The sequence below is a fragment of the Typopeltis vanoorti genome, chromosome 7 (assembly GCF_054136105.1).
Source record: "Typopeltis vanoorti isolate ZY-2024b chromosome 7, IOZ_Tvanoo_1.0, whole genome shotgun sequence".
NCBI classification, from domain to species: domain Eukaryota; kingdom Metazoa; phylum Arthropoda; class Arachnida; order Uropygi; family Thelyphonidae; genus Typopeltis; species Typopeltis vanoorti.
The window spans coordinates 136,226,971-136,245,759 of record NC_143555.1 but is presented as its reverse complement, the minus strand read 5'-3'; the positions used below and the strand labels follow the sequence as shown (position 1 = coordinate 136,245,759).

General features: G+C 33.9%; 1 protein-coding gene across 3 annotated transcripts in view; it reads right to left on the bottom strand.

Moving 5' to 3' along the window:
• The window catches only part of Tasp1 (Taspase 1), a 164,900-nt gene extending 158,271 nt beyond the window's left edge, over positions 1–6,629 (bottom strand). For 2 of the 3 annotated variants that reach the window (XM_090395485.1, XM_090395488.1), the window contains exon 1: positions 6,483–6,629. The gene's annotated coding sequence lies outside the window, so the exon portion shown is untranslated. Of the gene's footprint in view, positions 1–6,290; positions 6,416–6,482 lie in introns of those variants that run through there. The other variant, XM_090395487.1, reaches the window with a different exon arrangement.
• Between the last annotated feature and the right edge of the window lie 12,160 nt (positions 6,630–18,789).

The window sequence follows — 18,789 nt, the reverse complement described above, 5'->3', positions numbered from 1 at the left end:
TACATATATTAACATCATGATTATACCTGTACATTATACCCGAAATGTCGAATGTAGATTTTAGTTATATTAAACTAAAGTTTTTATTCAAACACGGTAGTTGTCTCCATAATTTTCAAAAATGCATTCGGATCACCATGTAAGCTTAAAAGAAAGGATGTACGTATAAGTTTTATTTTTTTTAACATTTAGTTTTTAGCAATTATTTTTAATTACTAATTCATTTGAGTGCTTTTTTTTATTACCATATGCATAGCTAATATTTTCAATTATTTATATACATTGATTATGTATATTTGTGCACATGTAGCATATCAAAGGCAGCAAGTCATTTGTTTGAATTTGATATGAAAAATATCAGGGGATGTAGTTTGCATGGAATATATGTGTTAGTAAGTTTAAGTAGCTTATGAGAAGAAGGTGATGGACCAAATGAGATGGCATGGTCAGTAGTGATGAATGCTAGGCAGAATGTGAGCAAGAATGCAAAATATCAATAGTGGTGTGCAAGATATGAGAGAAAGGTGATATGAAGGAAGAAAAGCATACAGGGATATATATATATATATATATACTGACTATAACCAAGACCAGAATAACAATTAAATTTATTCAAAACTCAAAACGCAACATGTTTCATCGGATTGTCAGACTTCTTCAGGCATGGGAACATAGAAAGCAAGTAAACACTATAAGAAACATCGTATCACTATAAAATGACTATTATAAAATCAGTTAGCTTTGAACTGTAGCTACAGTCCGTGTTGAAGTTCTATTCTTAAGTAGCTACGTGTGTCTGATTTCACGCATGTGCCAATATCGAATAGCAGAGCTGAAAGAGTCCGGTAGATTATAGCTGAGGTTATTATTTATGTGATGAGAGTCCATAACAATTTCTTTAGACTCTACTATGCGTCGCTCCACCTCGTCACGGCATATATGAAGGTTTGAGATTGTTGTCCAGTTTGTATCTCATGTTGACAGCCTTCATCATTTGTGTCAATCCATGTACTGAAAACAGTACATGGCTTGACAGGGCACTTGCTCTAGTTCTTTTGTAGGCAATGTCTCTCTGGTGGTCTTCTAGATGTAGGAGGATGGTTAAGATATTGGCACATGCGTGAAATCAGACGCACGCAGCTACTTAACAACAGAACTTCAACACGGACTGTAGCTACAGTTCAAAGTTAACTGATTTTATGATAGTCGTTTTATAGTGATACGATGTTTCTTATAGTGTTTACTTGCTTTTTATGTTCCGACGCCTGAAGAAGTCGGACAATCCAATGAAACATGTTGCGTTTTGAATAAATTTAATTGTTATTCTAGTCTCGGTTATAGTCAGAATATATAAATATGAACATATCCCAGCACCTAGTTAATACTACAAATTGCTATATATATATATGGTGATACTATAATTAGAGGTATATTAGATTAGCAAACAATGAAAACACATTTCTTGGGCATGAATATTTGTGACAGGACAGAAGTAACAGTTTAGCAACTAGAATGAGTGGATGATATGACTGTATTGGGAGGAATAAATGATATGAAAGAACAGTATGTGAAAGAGTGTTGAATGAGGTGAGGTAAGAATAAAAACCTAAAGAGCAAAATTCTCAGTCTGTTGCTCTGGTATGACAAGAGCAAGTGAGGAAGAGAGCTCAATTTTAAAAAAGTTACTAAATAGATTGCGTAGGAGAAAAGAAATGGTATGCAGTATGATGTATGGTGTGAATTTGATGTCTGAAATGATTTGGCTTATAAGATGGACACTTGAGCATTTGAAGCCATCAAAAGCATGAAATGCGGAAAGGCAGGCGTGAATAGATGATATTTGAACAGAAATGCTCTAGTATGGAGGTATAAATGTCTTGCAGTGGCTGCACTGCGTAGTTTAGAAGGACGAATTCCAGATGACTGGAGTAGAGCTCTTATAGTACCCATATATAAAAAGGGAAATAAAACTGAATGTGAGAATTACAGAGGTATTTCATTACTAAGTGTTCCTGGTAAGATGTATGCAAGTATATTTGAAAAATGGTTGAGAAGGATTGTGGAAGAGAAACTTGGTGAAGAACAAGCCGGATTCAGGCCAAATTGAGGCTGTCAGAATCAGATCATCATGGGAATATAAAAAAGATCTGTATTTCGGTTTTGTTGATCTGGAAAAGGCATATGACAAGGTGCCAAGAGAGAAGCTATTCAATACATCACAGTTATATGGTGTCAATGGGGCATTATATCAAGCAATACTTAGTCTTTATTTGAGTTGTAAGTCAGCAGTTAGAATTGAAAGAAGTACAGAAAGATGGTTTAATGTTAAATGTGGTGTGAGACAAGGATGTACATTATCCCCTGTGTTATTCGTTATCTATATGGATCACATTATGAAAGAAAGTGATATTAAACATGTCAAAATTGGAGATGTTAATGTCAGCTCTTTGCTTTATGGGAAGATGATATTATACTTCTAAATAAATCTGCTACAAGTCTGCAAGCTTCCCTGACTAAATTGAATAACTGTTGTAATAGATATGGTATGTAGGTCAGCAGTAACAAGACAAAGACAATGAAATTGGCAGAAGCATTGAAAATATAAAGTGCACTGTGAATGGAGAACCTATAGAACAAGAAAATATTTCAGCTACTTAAGCACGATTTTTAGTGAAGATGGTAAATTAAATATGGAAATAGACAACAGAATCAACAAAGCTGGTATGGTAGGTAGTCAACTGATTAAATTTGTCTGAAATAAGAGAGAAATTAGCCAAAATACTAAATTAGTTGTATACAAGACGGTGTTCAAATCAATTTTAACTTGTGGATCTGAGAGCTGGGCCAGAAGTAAAACACTTGACCAAAGACTAGAGACTGCAGATATGAGTCCTGAGAAAGATTAGGATCATGAACAGATGGCATCAATAGCAGTATCATATTAAAAACAAGGATATTAAGAAAGAACTTGACATTGTCAGCACCCAGGAATGCATTAGCAGAGCTAATCTCAGGTGGTATGGTCACTTAAACAGAATGGGAGATGAAATATTAGCAAAACAAGTGTTCTCTGCCAGGTTGGCAGGAAAAAGACGCAGAGGAGGACCAAGATATAGGTGGATTGATTCATTAAAAAGTGCCTTAGAAGATAAAAATATAAGATCTGATAATATTGGAGTCTTGACGGGTAACAGACTTATTTGGAGGAAAATTGTAGATAGGAAGTTAGTAATGACGTAAATTTTTCATATAATGCTATCATATCCTGTACACCCCTTGAGGGTATATATCAGGAATTTGATGATGACGGGCACTTGAATGGTGTTTGTGGCATGCACTTGGAGAAACAATTGTTTGGTGATGGAGGATGAGCCCTGGAAAGTATAATTTCTTTCCCTCATTACATTTCTACATTTTTCTTTCTCCCTACTTCTTTGAAAACACATTCACAATGTGTGTGAGAGAGAGAGAATAAATCAATGAATGAAAGAAAGAGATTTTAACAACGATTCCTGAAAATGCAGTATACTGGGTTCTATCGAGAAAGAAAAATAAATACCCTGGAAACTTGAAGAGAGGAATGAATTGGTTCAGGAATAAGCTCTAGGTCTGAGTTTGAACTGGACATGTTTCAAGTGTTTGAATACCATCAGCACATACAAACACTAATGCCAGAAGCATCATTAATAAATGTAAGAGTTCAATATTGATTGGTAGTGGTAAATGTAATGGTATCAAAAATTACGGGCATTAGTGAAACCAGGCTGAAAGAGGAGGATATTGTTATAGGAAAGGAATACAATAGGTTCAGTTTATTCATAGAAGAAGAGTGCTAATACATGTAGTGGGCTTGAGGCTGTTTGGTGTAAGACACAACTGGATGCTGCTATAGACTAGAATCATCTGATGAGGCCTGGGAACTGGATAGAGAGATAAATCTTATGGATGTAAAGATAACTATTATTATTATGGTAGATTTCAATTATAAGAGGGAAAAGAATTTATAGAACTACTAAGTGAAAAGACATTGAGTAGCATGTGATAGAAGGGATTTGCAATACTAAAACAAATTTGGTAAAAGTATTTGAAACTGTCTATAAATATTGCGGTTTAAGCCACTAAGAATGCCATTTGGTCAACTAAATTCCAAATTGCCGAATAAATAAATAAATCCAGTACAAGTCTGCAAGATTCCCTGACTAAATTGAATAACTGTTGTAATAGATATGGTATGAAGGTCAGCAATAACAAGACAAAAGAAAATGGAAATAGGCAGAAGCATTGAAAATATCAACTGCATTGTGATTGGAGAATCTATAGAACAAGTAAAACATTTCAGCTACTTAGGCACGATTTTTAGTGAAGATGGTAAATTAAATATGGAAATAGACACCAGAATCAACAACACTGGTATGGCACGAAGTCAAATGAATAAATTTATATGTAATAAGAAAGGAATTAGTCAAAACACTAAATATCTGTATACAAGACGGTGTTCAAACCAATTTTAACTTATGGAACCTGAGAGCTGGGTTAGAAATAAAACACTTGACCAAAGACTAGAGACCGCAGATATGAGAGTCCTGAGAAAGATTAGGGACATGAACAGATGGCTTCAATGGCAATATCATATTAAAAATGAGGATATTAGGAAAGAACTTGACATTGATAACATCCAGGAATGTGTTATCAGAGCTAATCTCAGGTGGTAGTATGGTCACTTAAACAGAACAGGAGAGGAAAGATTAGCAAAACAAGTGTTCTCTGCCAAGACCCAGAGGAAGACCAAGATATATGATACAATAAAAAGTGCGTTAGAAGATAGAAATATAAGATCTGATAATGTTCGAATCTTGACAGATAAGTTGATTTGGAGGAAAATTGTTGATAGTAAGTTTTTCATGTAGTACTATCATATCCTGTACATCCCCTGAGGATACATGTCAGGAATTTGATGATGACGATGTCTATAAATAGGGTGACTTATGGGAGCAGTCATGTAGTCTTAAAACAGGGAATCGACAACGCATGTGAGAAATGACTAAGAAGGTACATAGGTGGAATTAAAGGGCAGAATACTATAACAAACTGAGAAAGCAGCTTGAAGTAGCATCTTGGCATTAGAAACTGCATGGTAGAGGAATCATGAAAGAATAAGAAGTAGTCAACAGATGTTTAAAGAAAACAGTATCTGACTGCACCCCCATAGTTAAGACAATAACTCACACAGGAGTTAAATGGATTAATAACATTTTAAAGCAAGAGCTGCATAAAAAGAATGTTGTGAATCTGCTATCATGAAAAGAAAGGGATGAGAGCTACATTTTTCTCTCACAGAAAAGCATGTGAGTGGAACAGTTCACCTTTTGAAACAATGAGTGCATCTAGTATGAAGAAGTTTAAGAAGGTATGATGGTTGGTATGAGTAAATGAATGGCCTCTCTCGGTTATCATTATCTGAGCTCTACAGAGAGAACTCATATAATGATAATATGGATGGTTAAAAATCATTAAAAGTGACATTTTTTTAAACCATTATCAGTATATCCTCTCTGATATGTATGTAGCAAGGAATGAAATATTAAAGGAAAGAAATCTTTTTTTACTTGTGTTAAACTGTTATTTGACATATACTTCCCTCCAATATTTTTTATTTCTATTTCTTTTGAGAGAACGTTCATGAGAGGTATTTAAATAATAATCCCACCTATGAAAGTGTCATGGCAGGGCCATAACAAATCACTAATTTTATAATTTTATATAATAAAGTCTACAGATCAAACATATGGAACTTTTTCAACCCACTTCAGAACTCCAATAGGAAAATAATTCTCAACTCTAAAGTTCTTTTTTTTTAATATATATATATATATTAGGTTATATTATATAAGGACCTCCCAGATGAGTCTTTGACTCCATGAGGTCTTGGAGTGGTAACAATAATAATAATAATAATATATCACAGTTATGAAATGTGATATCTTATCCATTTTCAAAATGTGGCCTCTAAATTTCAAATCAATGTTCACCATTATCCCTAAATATCTAGCTTCAGCAACCGTTTAAGCAAATTCATTCCCACTAAAAGGTAAGAAATTGCATGACATGCTAATTTTGGAATTTCGAGAGGAGACATTCTTTTTCAAGCTTTGTCCGCGATTTTCCCACTAAGGTCATTCTTCCATTTACTGGCCACACAGCAAGAGAATTCTCTCGGAATTCCTCTGAACTGTTCAACTAACTTCTTTTCATAGCATGATTTCACCTTCTTCACCATCGCTGTCACTTACCCGATCTATATTTCAGATAGTTGACGATAACGCTTCAAACAGCTTTAAAAATATTTTCGCACGATTTTTCGTGATCAAAAAGCTGATTTTTCACGATTAAATTCCAATTAATACATTGACTAAAATCAATATCCATGTATTCTGTGTTAGTGAAATATAACATAACAAGGACCTATATACATGTAAACTCACAATTTCGTAGACAAATAAATAAACCAATATTTATACACTGCAACTGCTAAATGATGATTATACACGTGCTGGCGCAATAACAATATACACTCTCACCCTCTGGTGAAATAAATAATTTCTCGACATCAATAAAATAAATGGATGCGAATACCTTCCCAACTTAAAAAAAAAAAAAAAAAATGTTACTGCGATAAAGAGCCAATAGGCTTCACTTCGGCGAGGTAAATTTATTCAAATTAAGTGGATATTATTATTATTATAATTATTTCTTAGCCGAATAAGAAACTCAAAGATAGAAAATCTAAGAGCTTCATGCCGAATATAGAAAACTATAAAAGTTCGGCGAGTCCAAGCGTAAGCCAACAACTGGTACATGCTGGGGCAACTCGTAGTAAAGGTAGAGTAAGCTCAGATCACTGTCCGTAGTATTTTCCAATAATTAAAACACAACTCATAGGAGATGTATGTTGTTATACTTTATGGAGGAAGGTCACTACCCAGACCGTTTTCGACTTTTTTTGAGGTCTCATCAGTCAGTAGGTAGATCCCGATGTAAACACTGAGGTTGCAGTAGTGCAGAGCTTATTTCTTTACTGTATGAGTAGCCAAAAAGTGCACTACTAAATTACTGAGATAAAGAGCCAATAGGCAGGGCCGACGGAAGCGAGCATGCGGGCGCCGCTACGAAGGGGGCGCCGCCGCCGGGGTACGGTTCATTTTTAAGAAACAAAATTTTTATAATAAAAACAAAAAATTCTTAGAATGATCTATATTAAAATAAATAAGTCCGGATACACCGAATAAAAATTTTAAAAAATTGTATATTGGCACCTCTTTAGTCAGCCGGCTGTTTACAATTTTGCAGCGAGAATGTCTGCAGAATGTTGTGTCTATTGGAGTCTATCTAAAGTGAAATGGTGAACGGATTTTATGCGCAGAAACGAATTTTCGTACGAAACATTTGTTGTTAGTTAACCAGTCATATGATACGCATCTCAGGCTACTGACAGTACCGCAGTGCGGACTATTATTTCGTCTCTGTGTCGTGTTGTGTAATATGTTACTCATCTCAGTAGACTACTGACAGTAGCGCAGTGCGGACTATTATTTCGTCTCTGTGTCGTGTTGTGTAATATGTTACTCATCTCAGTATACTACTGACAGTAGCGCAGTGCGGACTATTATTTCGTCTCTGTGTCGTGTTGTGTAATAATTTCTTGTGGGTATAAAATAGAAATGAAATCAAAATTTAAACAAAAGTTATCTGGTGCACAAAATCCTAATCGTCATGCTGCGAAAGAAGCAGATATTAAGAAACAAACTGGGGCTCTTAATAAATTTATTAAAATATTCTGATGCAGAATGTAACCAACTCGATACATCAGAAATCAGAGTTGACGAACCGCGCACATCATCCAGTTTGCATGAAAGTACTATTGCAACTATTGAACAAGATAACAAGACGCATGATTTAAGTGAAAAACAGTTAAGAGAAAATTTAGTTGTAGTTGACCATGAACAACGCGTTGTTAGTCTCTGTAAATTTAGAAGATCCAGGTGAATGGGAAAATATTGATGAAAAATTACGAGTTGGTTTAATTGAAATGGGGCCTGTTAAAAAGAAAAATATAACATATCCCAGAGATACATATGGTCGTAAATTTGGCGGCACGTATTATAATAGAAAAATGGAAAACGGGGAGCTCGTGCTAAGAACATGGCTCATTTATTCCGAAACTTTAAATTCTGTTTTTTTGCTTTTGTTGCAAACTTTTTGCACCTACTGAATCAAGTAGTCTTGTAGAACGATTGGAGAAATGTAAATACAACTTTGCATAGACATGAGACTAGTTTAGCTCACATAAAAAATTTCTTAAAATGGAAGGAACTTGATAAAAATTTAAAAAACAAAACTACTATTGAGTACCAGAGTCAAAGCATGTATGAAATGGTAAAGAAACATTGGACGAGTGTTTTAGAACGCTTGGTTGAAATGATAAAATTCCTCGGTAGCCAAAATTTAGCTTTTCGCGGATCATCTGATAAATTATATGAAAGGAATAACGGCAATTTTTTAAAATAAGTCGAACTGTTTGCAAAGTTTGATCCCGTTATGGAAAATCATGTTGAAAGGGCCCTACAACGAAACAATAGAGTACACTATTTGAGTAAAGACAGTCAAAATGAAATATTGGAAACTTTAAGTAACGCAATCAGAGATATAATTTTATTATCAATTCGAAAATCTAAATATTATTCCATAATTTTAGACTGCACACCTGATGCAAGTAAAACAGAACAAATGACCATTATTATTCACTTTGTTTCCTGTGACAATCGAATTGTCAAGATCAGGGAAAACGTTTTAGGTTTTGCAGATATATCAGATTCCACAGGACGTGGTTTATGTGCAACAGTAATGGAACAACTGGAAAAATGGAACATTCCCATGAAGACATGCGAGGGCAAGGGTATGAGGAGTAAATATGAAAGAGAAAAAATATGGGCTCCAATATTTGCTTTTGAATAAAAATCCTCGAGCTTTTTACGTGCCATGTGCTGCTCATACTCTAAATATAATCATTAACGATGCAGCCAAAGCCAATGCAGATACAATTAGTTTCTTTGCAGTTATTCAAGAAATATACAATTTCTTTTCATTCTCTTACAAACGTTGGACCATCAATAAAGAAACAGCATGAAGCACAAACATTATGTGCTAAAATAAAGGACTACAAATTTATTTGCGCTCTTATAACGTGGCATGATTTACTTAACAGAATAAACCCTGTGATTAAATGCTTCAAAACAAAAATATGAACATTACACTTGCTTTAGAATCTATCGAAACTTAAAAATATTCTTACAAGAGTATCGATCAGATAAAAATTTTAAAGGAGTTCTAAAAACGGCAAAAGAACTGAATGATGAGGTGGATGGAGAACAAGAACTTAAAACTGTTGCAATGTGTTAGTTAATAGAACGTTTTGAACAACTAAAAACATGTTATGATAATTTCAATTTCTTGCATAGTTCACTACAAATTAATAACGAAGATTTACGAAAAAATTGTGAAGATTTAGAGATTCTCTTGAAGGACGGCGATAATAAAGACGTAAATGCAATAGAACTATTATATATGACGAGATATGTGCTGTCCGGGATATTTTTCGGAAGGATAATTTAAATATTCAAACCCCTTTCGCGTCATGTGACGGTACAGTTCGGAAAGACGCGATTATGAAACGCATGCGCAGGGCATAGGAGAACTTCACGTGTCTCGCACCATTGCGCACTTCACTTTGTTTACTTTATCTCTATATTATACTTCTTGTTTATTTCTAACGGAAATACGAAATTATTTCTTTCTCAGTGAATATTATACTCAGGTAAGTACAATTTACGTTTTATTAACTCATTAATTCAATTTTATACAACCCTGTTTTCAACACGAGTGTAAAATAATTTAAATATAGATTTAGTAAAGTTTTATCGCTTTTGTTATTAAAGTTTTAGTTTTTATTATTAATTTTATTTATTCATAATGTGTTTGCATCGTTCGTGTGGCTCTATATTTAATTTTTAATTTTTAATTTCATTTAAGGGATGGAAAAATCAAGAAAGAGGAAATGCCATTTCAACGAACGATTGAAAAAGGATTTTCCACTCCTCATATCAAAGAGAGACACCATTGTTTTCTGCAATATTTGCAGAGGAGAATTTTGTATTGTAGTTGGAAGCAGAGATCAGCTTCCAGTAGTAAAGTAACCTATTTTTTTTAAAACTTCTAATTATTCTGAAGATGAAAACCAGTTAGCTGTAATGGAGGGAACATTTGCATTTCATACCATAATTCACAATCAAAGTTTTCGTAGTATGGATTGTACAACTAAATTATTGAAAAAGTTTCACAATGCTAAATTTTCGTGTGCCAGGACAAAATGTGAGGCTATTATTAAATCAGTATTTAAAAATGACTGTGATAAAATACTTGCAGAAGACTTGAAAAATGCAGCATTTATAACGGTTTTATCTGATGCATCAAATAAATAAACCAAATTGTATCCAATACTAGTAAGGTATTATAATGTTACCAAGGGCATTCAAGTAAAAATTTTAAATTTAGAATCCGGCGAGGGCGAAACTGCTGAAATTTTGTCAAACCACCTATGCAGAGTAATAAATAAAAACAATTTGAAATAAAGTTGTTGCACTAACAGCTGATAATACAAACACAAATTTTGGTGGGCGAAGACGCAAAGGAGTGAATAAAGTCTATGTAAAATTACAAGATTTACTCCAAAAGAAAATACTAGGAATAGGTTGTAATGCACATATTTTGTCAAATGCAATCAACACATCGTCATGTGCCATGCCAATTGATGTAGAAATAATAATAACGACAATTTATTTGTATTTTAGTCGTTTTACTGTTCGTGTGGCTACTTTAAAACAATTTTGTGAAGACGCAAATGTTGAATACAAAAAACTTTTAGGATATTCAAAAGTTAGATGGCTCGCTCTAACACCTGCTATAGAGCGTGTTTTACAATTATTTGAGCCTCTCCGTTCATATTTTTTAAGTTTAGACAAATGTCCAAAAATTCTGGAATCTTTTTTCAATTATGAATTATCGGAGATATTAATGTATTTTGTACATAATCAGGCATCTATTTTTCACAAAACGATTCAAAAGATTGAAGGTGAACATATTTCAGCTACAGAAGTTAGTCTGATTTTGAACGCTTTTGTCCTTCAATATAAATCACGATTTGAAGAAAAATTTATTCCTTTAATAATAAAAAGAAAATTGTGAAACTTAGAGGAATCAAATCCGGGCATAACGGAAAAGTTTACCAAAGAAGTGCAGAATTTTTACCAAACATGTTTCCAATATGTCGAAGAATGGTCTGAAACGAATATCACAGGAAATAACCGTTTTCAATGGTGTTTTTTGACTTCATCGCAAGTAAATTGGGCAGATATTGAAAATTGTGTTGAGTTTTTATCGAAAGAAATGCCTGATATTAAAATCGATGACAATTGTCTGTTTGAAGAAATGAGAAGACTGAATGTATATTTAAATTCTGATAAATTAGAACAATGGGAAAATCAACATGTTGAAATTGATAAAAGATGGGTTGAAATATTTAACCATTTCAAAAATGAACACATTCCATATGAAAATTTAGTTATTCTTGTTGAATTTACGTTGTGCTGCCCTGGAACTAATGCAGCAGTTGAAAGAGTTTTTTTCAATTGGTAATGATTTTTGGACAAGTGAGAAATCAAGATTGAATGTTGATACTCTAGCTGCAGCACTTACCGTATAATTCAATATGAAGGATATTTCTTGCTGCGAAATTTCCAATATATTGTTAGAAAATGATATATTGACAAAAATAGTATTTTTCCATTGAATATTCATTCAACGAAAAAATACTCGTTTAATTAAATAATTAAAAGGGATGTAAGCATAATTAGTGTATTTTTGTTTAAATTAATCAAATGTTTCATTTATTTACGTTGTACTTTTTTCTTAAATTTTTTCGTCCTCCTTTTCATTGTAAAAAAATTGGTCACGTCAATTTAACATATTTTGTCAAATATTTATATTTTTAAATCACAGTTAGTGAAATAAATATGATATTTTGCTTTCTTTCTTTTGCAAAGTACCTTTATATGGTTCGTCATATTTCAATTTTAGGAACGATTTTTTTTAATGAACAACAAATAGTTATAAACTGCATTACTCGGTTGCCGATTGTGTCTTTTTTAGTATCAAAAATTTATATCCAATGGTATTCTATCAGACACTCTTCGTATTCTTCTTTTGCTTAAAATTTCAACAGATTTTTTTTCTAGGATGCACATTAGTATAATATCCAGTGCTTAACCACTGTAGATATGTTGAAAATATAACAGGAACGATATCCTGTATGGAATGACTCAAAATGTATGCTCATTTTTAAGACTTTTTACTGCATCTTCCCATCCTCTCCTCTCTTGGAATTCAGTTACATAACTACTTTACATTTTTATTGGTTTGAAAGCTTTCAGACGGTATCCAAAATCTTTTATTTCAGTTTATCGTTTTCACAAAAGAAATAAAACAATAATATTGATGTATATTCGAAGCTTCTAATTGTGTACCCTTTCTTTGCATCTGAAATCAGCTCTTCAGGGTTCTGCTGAAATTATTCTAAGATTTAGAAATACTATGCTATATTTTCAATATGTAAAACTGTTTATACATACCACACAAAAGCAAGTTCAGTTGTTTTTTTGTTTCTTTTTTTGAAAAAAAAAAATTCTAAATATTACTACTTCAGGTTGCTATTTCAGAAATATGCCTTTGAAATGCTGGACAATAATCCTCTTAGCTGAAGGAAAGTCTGAACGTCTTAGATTACTCTAATGCTTTTGAGAAACCCAAGATAGACAGTTTCCGAGAAGTCACACTAAATTGCCTTAAGCAAGAATTTTTTGTTTCGTTTTCAGTTGTTCAGAGATCTTAACACAGAAAAAACTGACTTTTCTTTTACAAGCTGATGATGCGTTTATGCCAAAAATGATATATATATTTATAGTGATCAGTTTCACTTTTATTATCGAAAAATTCTAAAATTATTTGATAATACAGTTATCTTGAAAAAAAAAAGGATTTGAATTTTTTAAGAGAAAAGGCACATATCTGTTACATAATCATTTATTTTTTGAGTTGAGGTTGGGGGGGGGTAGACCTAATCAATCTGCAGGCAATTGTTACCAATGTAAATCACTTCGGGAACATGCTCACGCAGTTTAGTGTAAAATAGTAGCAAACGTTTTACTTCAATAATGCCACGTATCTAAACTTGAAGAAAATGTCGTTATATCTGCTGATGTTACAACTCTTACATAAATATTTTTTCTGGCATGAATTCTCTATCAGCTATAATGTATTCAATTTACAGGTTTTTGTACTCTTGTATTGACAATAGAAATATGTGCACTAATTTCTTCTTTCTACTCCAAGAAAAAACCAATTAACAACAGAAGAAAATATGCAGATTTTCTTTTTCGTTAGGCGAATTTATAATGTTCTTTCTTTGTGTTTTCGAATGAAAGTGCAAATGATTATTTTCTTACCATTTTTCCCAATAGAAAATCTACTATAATTATACAAGTGATATTTTTCCGTTTTTATCCCACAGAAGAAAAGAAATTCAAAAATCAAATCAGCTAACGCCTTTTCATTCCCGTATACGGGAGTAGGCGAGGCCATTTAGCCCTACCTAACTTTTGGAGATTGAGTGGGCAGTTCATTCTCCACTGGTATCCAATCAGAGACAGATGGCCCAAGGCTATCACTAATTAAGCGGTACGCAGTGAAGAGAGACGGCTCAAATGTGCGCCATCTCGTGGTCCCTAACCCTAACACAAATATATTTAATGTCTGAAATAATGTGGGTTCTACGGTCGATTTTCTTGAGTTTACAGGACGAAAAACCCGAGTTTCCGAGAGGAAAAACCTGCTTGCCCGTGCCAGAGATCGACTAACTCGGGAACCGGTCGAAAAAAGGCTTAGAAAAATTTCCTCTAGTCGCCGACTAGACTCGAAACCAAGACTTCCGTCGTGCGGCCAAGCGCGGTGGTGTGCAAACGCCACATCCACTGAGCTACACAGGCTATTATGCAATAATATTGTTCAATCCCACGAATTTTCATTGTAGTGCAAATATTTATTATCAACCTTTGCTGTTTTGTAATAATAAAAAAATATTCGTGCTACTTTTAAAATATCTGTGTGATAGAACCTGTGTGACCTTCAAAGTAAAAGGAGCCACGACTAACTAATAGTAAGTTTCAAATGTTGCTTGACTTAGGTCAGAATTTTTGAGATATTTCTCTGTTCCGCCCAGCATTTCTCTCACTTGTTTAGGAAAGACGCCTTACACGATCTCTGATGGCGCAGTCGTTAATACAAATAAATTTGCAAAGATCAGTGTGAGAGAAAGCCAGATAGTTAGACAAGGGAATTGGCTCCAGCCAGAGGCAATTCCTAAGTTCTAAACTACGAACACATGAAGCAGAATAGGTACGACCTTGAGAGGGCAGGAATTAAATTGTAGACTGATAGGGTTGTCTGACAGATTATTTCAAGCAACAAGACAACAACATGGAATTACAACTGTTATGTTAAGTTAAAGTAAAATAACATAAATAAAATAAATAAGAAAGGGAGAAAAATATTGAATATACATTTCGAATCAAGTATACAATAAGATATTAACAAATCATAATTTTTACAATGGCAACACTGACAGGATTAATCCACGTTAATTAATTCGTGAAATTCTGGATTATATGAGATAGCGTTGGTAACGAATCAGGCAGTTGTAATTTTTTTAACTTTGAAAAATTGAATTTTGACATGGAATGTGAAATTTAAAGTACAAACCAAACTAACAGTGAACAATTGATAACATAGTATTTTTTAGAATTATTAATCCTCAACTTGTCATTTCGCAATTTTTTGGGGAAAAAAGTGACGACATTTAGTGTTTTTTAACTTCGTCGAAGAACTAGAATGGTAGGAAGGAGATCAGACTTCCAACTACTTATCTTGCTTAGGAGCAATCTGGTCGCAAAGGACAAAAGCTTCTTGTATTCACCCCCAATACTCAAAGATACTTTAGAATACTCGACGTTTAAGAAAACCGTGATTTCCTAGTTCTCCAGAGTAAAACGTCTTGTCCCAAATCTCTGGAAATTACAGAGATGTGCTCAGGAGAAAAAAAGAGAATGTGACAGATTACTACAATAAGTTACTGACACTTGCCAACAGTCTAAGAATCTCTAAAGAGGATAAACCTAACCTCGATTGGGCAGTGTTTCATCAGTTTAGGTCAGGGGTCAAGGCAGAACTGAAAGAGACTGCATACAAAAAGAAAATCACGAATCTTGAGGATTGTTTCCTCGCGGTGAAGGAGAGAGAAGAGAGACTTGGAGACATTCCTCCCGCTTCTAGGAACAGCCAAATTAACGTGATGAAAAGGGAAATGATTGCTCTTGCGAAAGTAACAGTGAAAAGGACTCAAGCAGAAGAAAGGGGAATCAAACCAAAGATCAAAAAGAAAATGAGGGAGAAAGAGAAAGATCAGTTACCTTTAATCAAGTCACTGACATTAAAATGAACATCCAGAAAGAAGTAGGACCTACAAACATGGAGGAAGTGCAATATAATACCTCCTGACTAATATAATAAATCAGGAGGTAGAAAGGCTTCAACAGTCAATGATGGACCGACTTGATAATGCTATACAGCAGTTGGCTTCAATGACAGCCAACACCTCTGAATTAACTCCACCTCAAACAGAGAGAAATAATGAGGTAAAAAACAGAAGGGAGCCTCTCAAATGTTTTGTGTCCAACAAATATGGGCACATGGCTAGCAACTGTTTTAGAAACAAGAGACCCTCCAACGGAAATGGTAGATATGAGTCGAATAAGTTACAACATCCGAGATTATGCCACTAAGGAAGTGAGGGTTAACATATTCGTAACAGAGTTTAATTTGTGTGTTTGGCAAGAGCTATTGGTCCTCCCTAGGACATCTCGCTCAAGTATACAAATTATTTTAGGAACTAACTTTCTAGAGAGGTACAAGTTCTCTTGCGACTTATCCTGCAAAGAGATGTTCCTAATGGGAAATAAATGGTCAAGAAAAGGGAACCATAATTTTAGGAATAGAGTTGAGAAACTACGTGAAGAGAGAATGCAGAATGAAAATAAGGTCGTGCCAACCGAACTGACTGAACGTAGAAATGAAGAATATCAAAATAACCAAACTGATTCTTCAATAGTTTCAGCATCCGAAAGAAACAGTCAAGCGGAGGCCTACTACATATCAAGCATCAGGCTGGTAAATGACCAAGTCAAATGGAAGAAAATTAGGAGAAAGTAATCAGGGAACAATAGCAGTAAATATCATTAAGAGATTTAAAAGATCCAGAAGTTCCGATAAAAAATCGAGGTGGAACAAGCAAAGAAATTTTGGAGTTTATGTACAAACCCAGCAGCAGTTTAATTATGCCAACTTTTCATGATAACAAGAGCAGTGGGAGGATTGTTAGTTTGGAGCTTAGCTATTGTTACAAATGCTGCACATTTGCTAACTGATCATGTAAGCTTTGTGAATGGGTTTAATTGAAATTTATTAGGAATCATTACGTTAGAAGATAACAAGGGGAATAGGTGCAATCATGAAAGTAGAGCTTATATGGAAACGCGGTACAATGTGAAGTCAAGAGAAAAACTGAAAAGGAAAAAACAATTGTAGTCATGGTCTTCTCCAGAAAATATGCAGGCAAGAGGTTTTAAATTTTTTTTTTAGAAACTTTTTTTTAGAGAGAGTAAGCCTATATAAAGTATTGTATAGAAGGATTTTAGAATAAAGTTTCTTCTATACCGATTTTACTTGGAAATAAAATTAATTTAATATACTTGTAATTTGATTAATACTTAACTCAATTTTTCTGTAATAAATCTAAAAAAAATGTTGGAATAAATTGTAATAAGAAAATTGTACAGAGAAAGAATTAACTCTGATGGGATTAACATGAACACCTGAGAACCGTGTAAGAACTTGCGAACGTCAGTGAAGTACGGGGTTTCCCGATTTGACTCAGCGACTGCCAGATGGCTGAGAACACCCCTTCAAGAAAATCCAGGCGATTAAATCTGTACGAGTTCTAAGGTTGGGAGAGCTGAACGAAAAGGGATTGAATCGAAGGAAAAGACGCTAGGATTGCTGTTCTGGTTTTCTGTTCCTGCTCTCGCTGCAAGGAATTTCCAGTGCGTCCTGCTGTTCCAAGGATGGGGATCTATATCCCGCCAACCGATGCCCTACGATGATAGAAGTTTCGTAATAGCAGTGACGGTATACTCCAGAGTTGCCACTGCTAAATTCCTTGGCGATCTCCACGTGTGAAGTATCATCGATGTGGTAAAAAGGTGCCCGTGTGTGAAAATAACCGGAAAGTGGAGGAAGAGTCAAGATCTCTAGGATCTTGTGCAATGAATTGGATGACAAAGTAACAAGTAAGACTTTTGTATAGGACCTTCCTAAATGTAAAATAAATGAAATAGATTGCCGATTTTATTGTTGTTAGCATAAAGAACAGTAGTAAAGAAGGAAAGCCGTTTTATTGAAAATAATTGTGAAGTAGTTTGCAGAGTTATCAGGAATTAGATAATGTTATATATTGAAGAACGAATTGTATGTATAAGTTTTAGTTAAGCCTAATAAGATATATAATCTGAGTTAAATTAATGTAAAGTGTGTAAAGTCTGTCCACGTGTCTAATTTATATGAGAGTGTAATTATTTTCTTTGTCATTAAGCTTAAGTGAGAAATGTTTAATTAATAGAGTGGTGAACCAGACACGTGATTTACATTGTTTCCATCTCATTTAGTTGAGTGAAATTAGAACCAGATATTTTGATAAGTGTGGTATTAATCCTTGTAATTAACTTGATTTTAGAATGAATAAATTCTTTTATTTGTTAAATAACTTGTCTGATTCTGTCTTACCAATGCACTTCTCATAAAAACCTGTGTGACCTTCGAAGTAAAAGTAGCCACGACTGTCTAATAGTAAGTTTCAAACGTTGCTTGACTTAGATCAGAAATTTTGAGATATTTCTGTGTTCTCTCAGCATTTCTCTCTCCTGTTTAAGAAAGACGAACGATTCCTTTCGCGATTTCTGATGCGCAGTTGTTAACACAAATACATGTTCAAAGATCCCTGTGACAGAAAGCCAGTTAGTTAGACAAGGGAATTGGCTCTAGCCAGAGGCAATTCCTAAGTTCTAAACTAAGTGCACATGAAGAAGAATAGTTACGACTTTGAGTGGGGGGGGGGGGATTAAATTGTAGACTGATAGGATTAAGTGTGATAAATTTTTAAGCAATGAGACAACAACTCGGTGTTACGACTGTTATGATAAGAAATTAATAAAAACAAGTAAAGGAGAAAATATTGAGGAGACATTTAGAATAAATTGAAAATACTTATATTTTTTTACGATATTCAGAAGAGACAAAATGAAGAAGTAAGAAATACCGTACCTGATGTGCTGGCAAAGTGAAGACGAGTAAGAAAAGAAAGTTCTTGTTTGTCGTCCTAATGTCTTGACGTGAATGTACAACTAGTATCAGGAATTTCATGAAAAAGAATCATTGAATAAGAGGAAGAGGGAATATAATAGACTTAATTCACGAAGTGTTTGAAGTGAAGTAAATTGAAAATATGGGATGAGT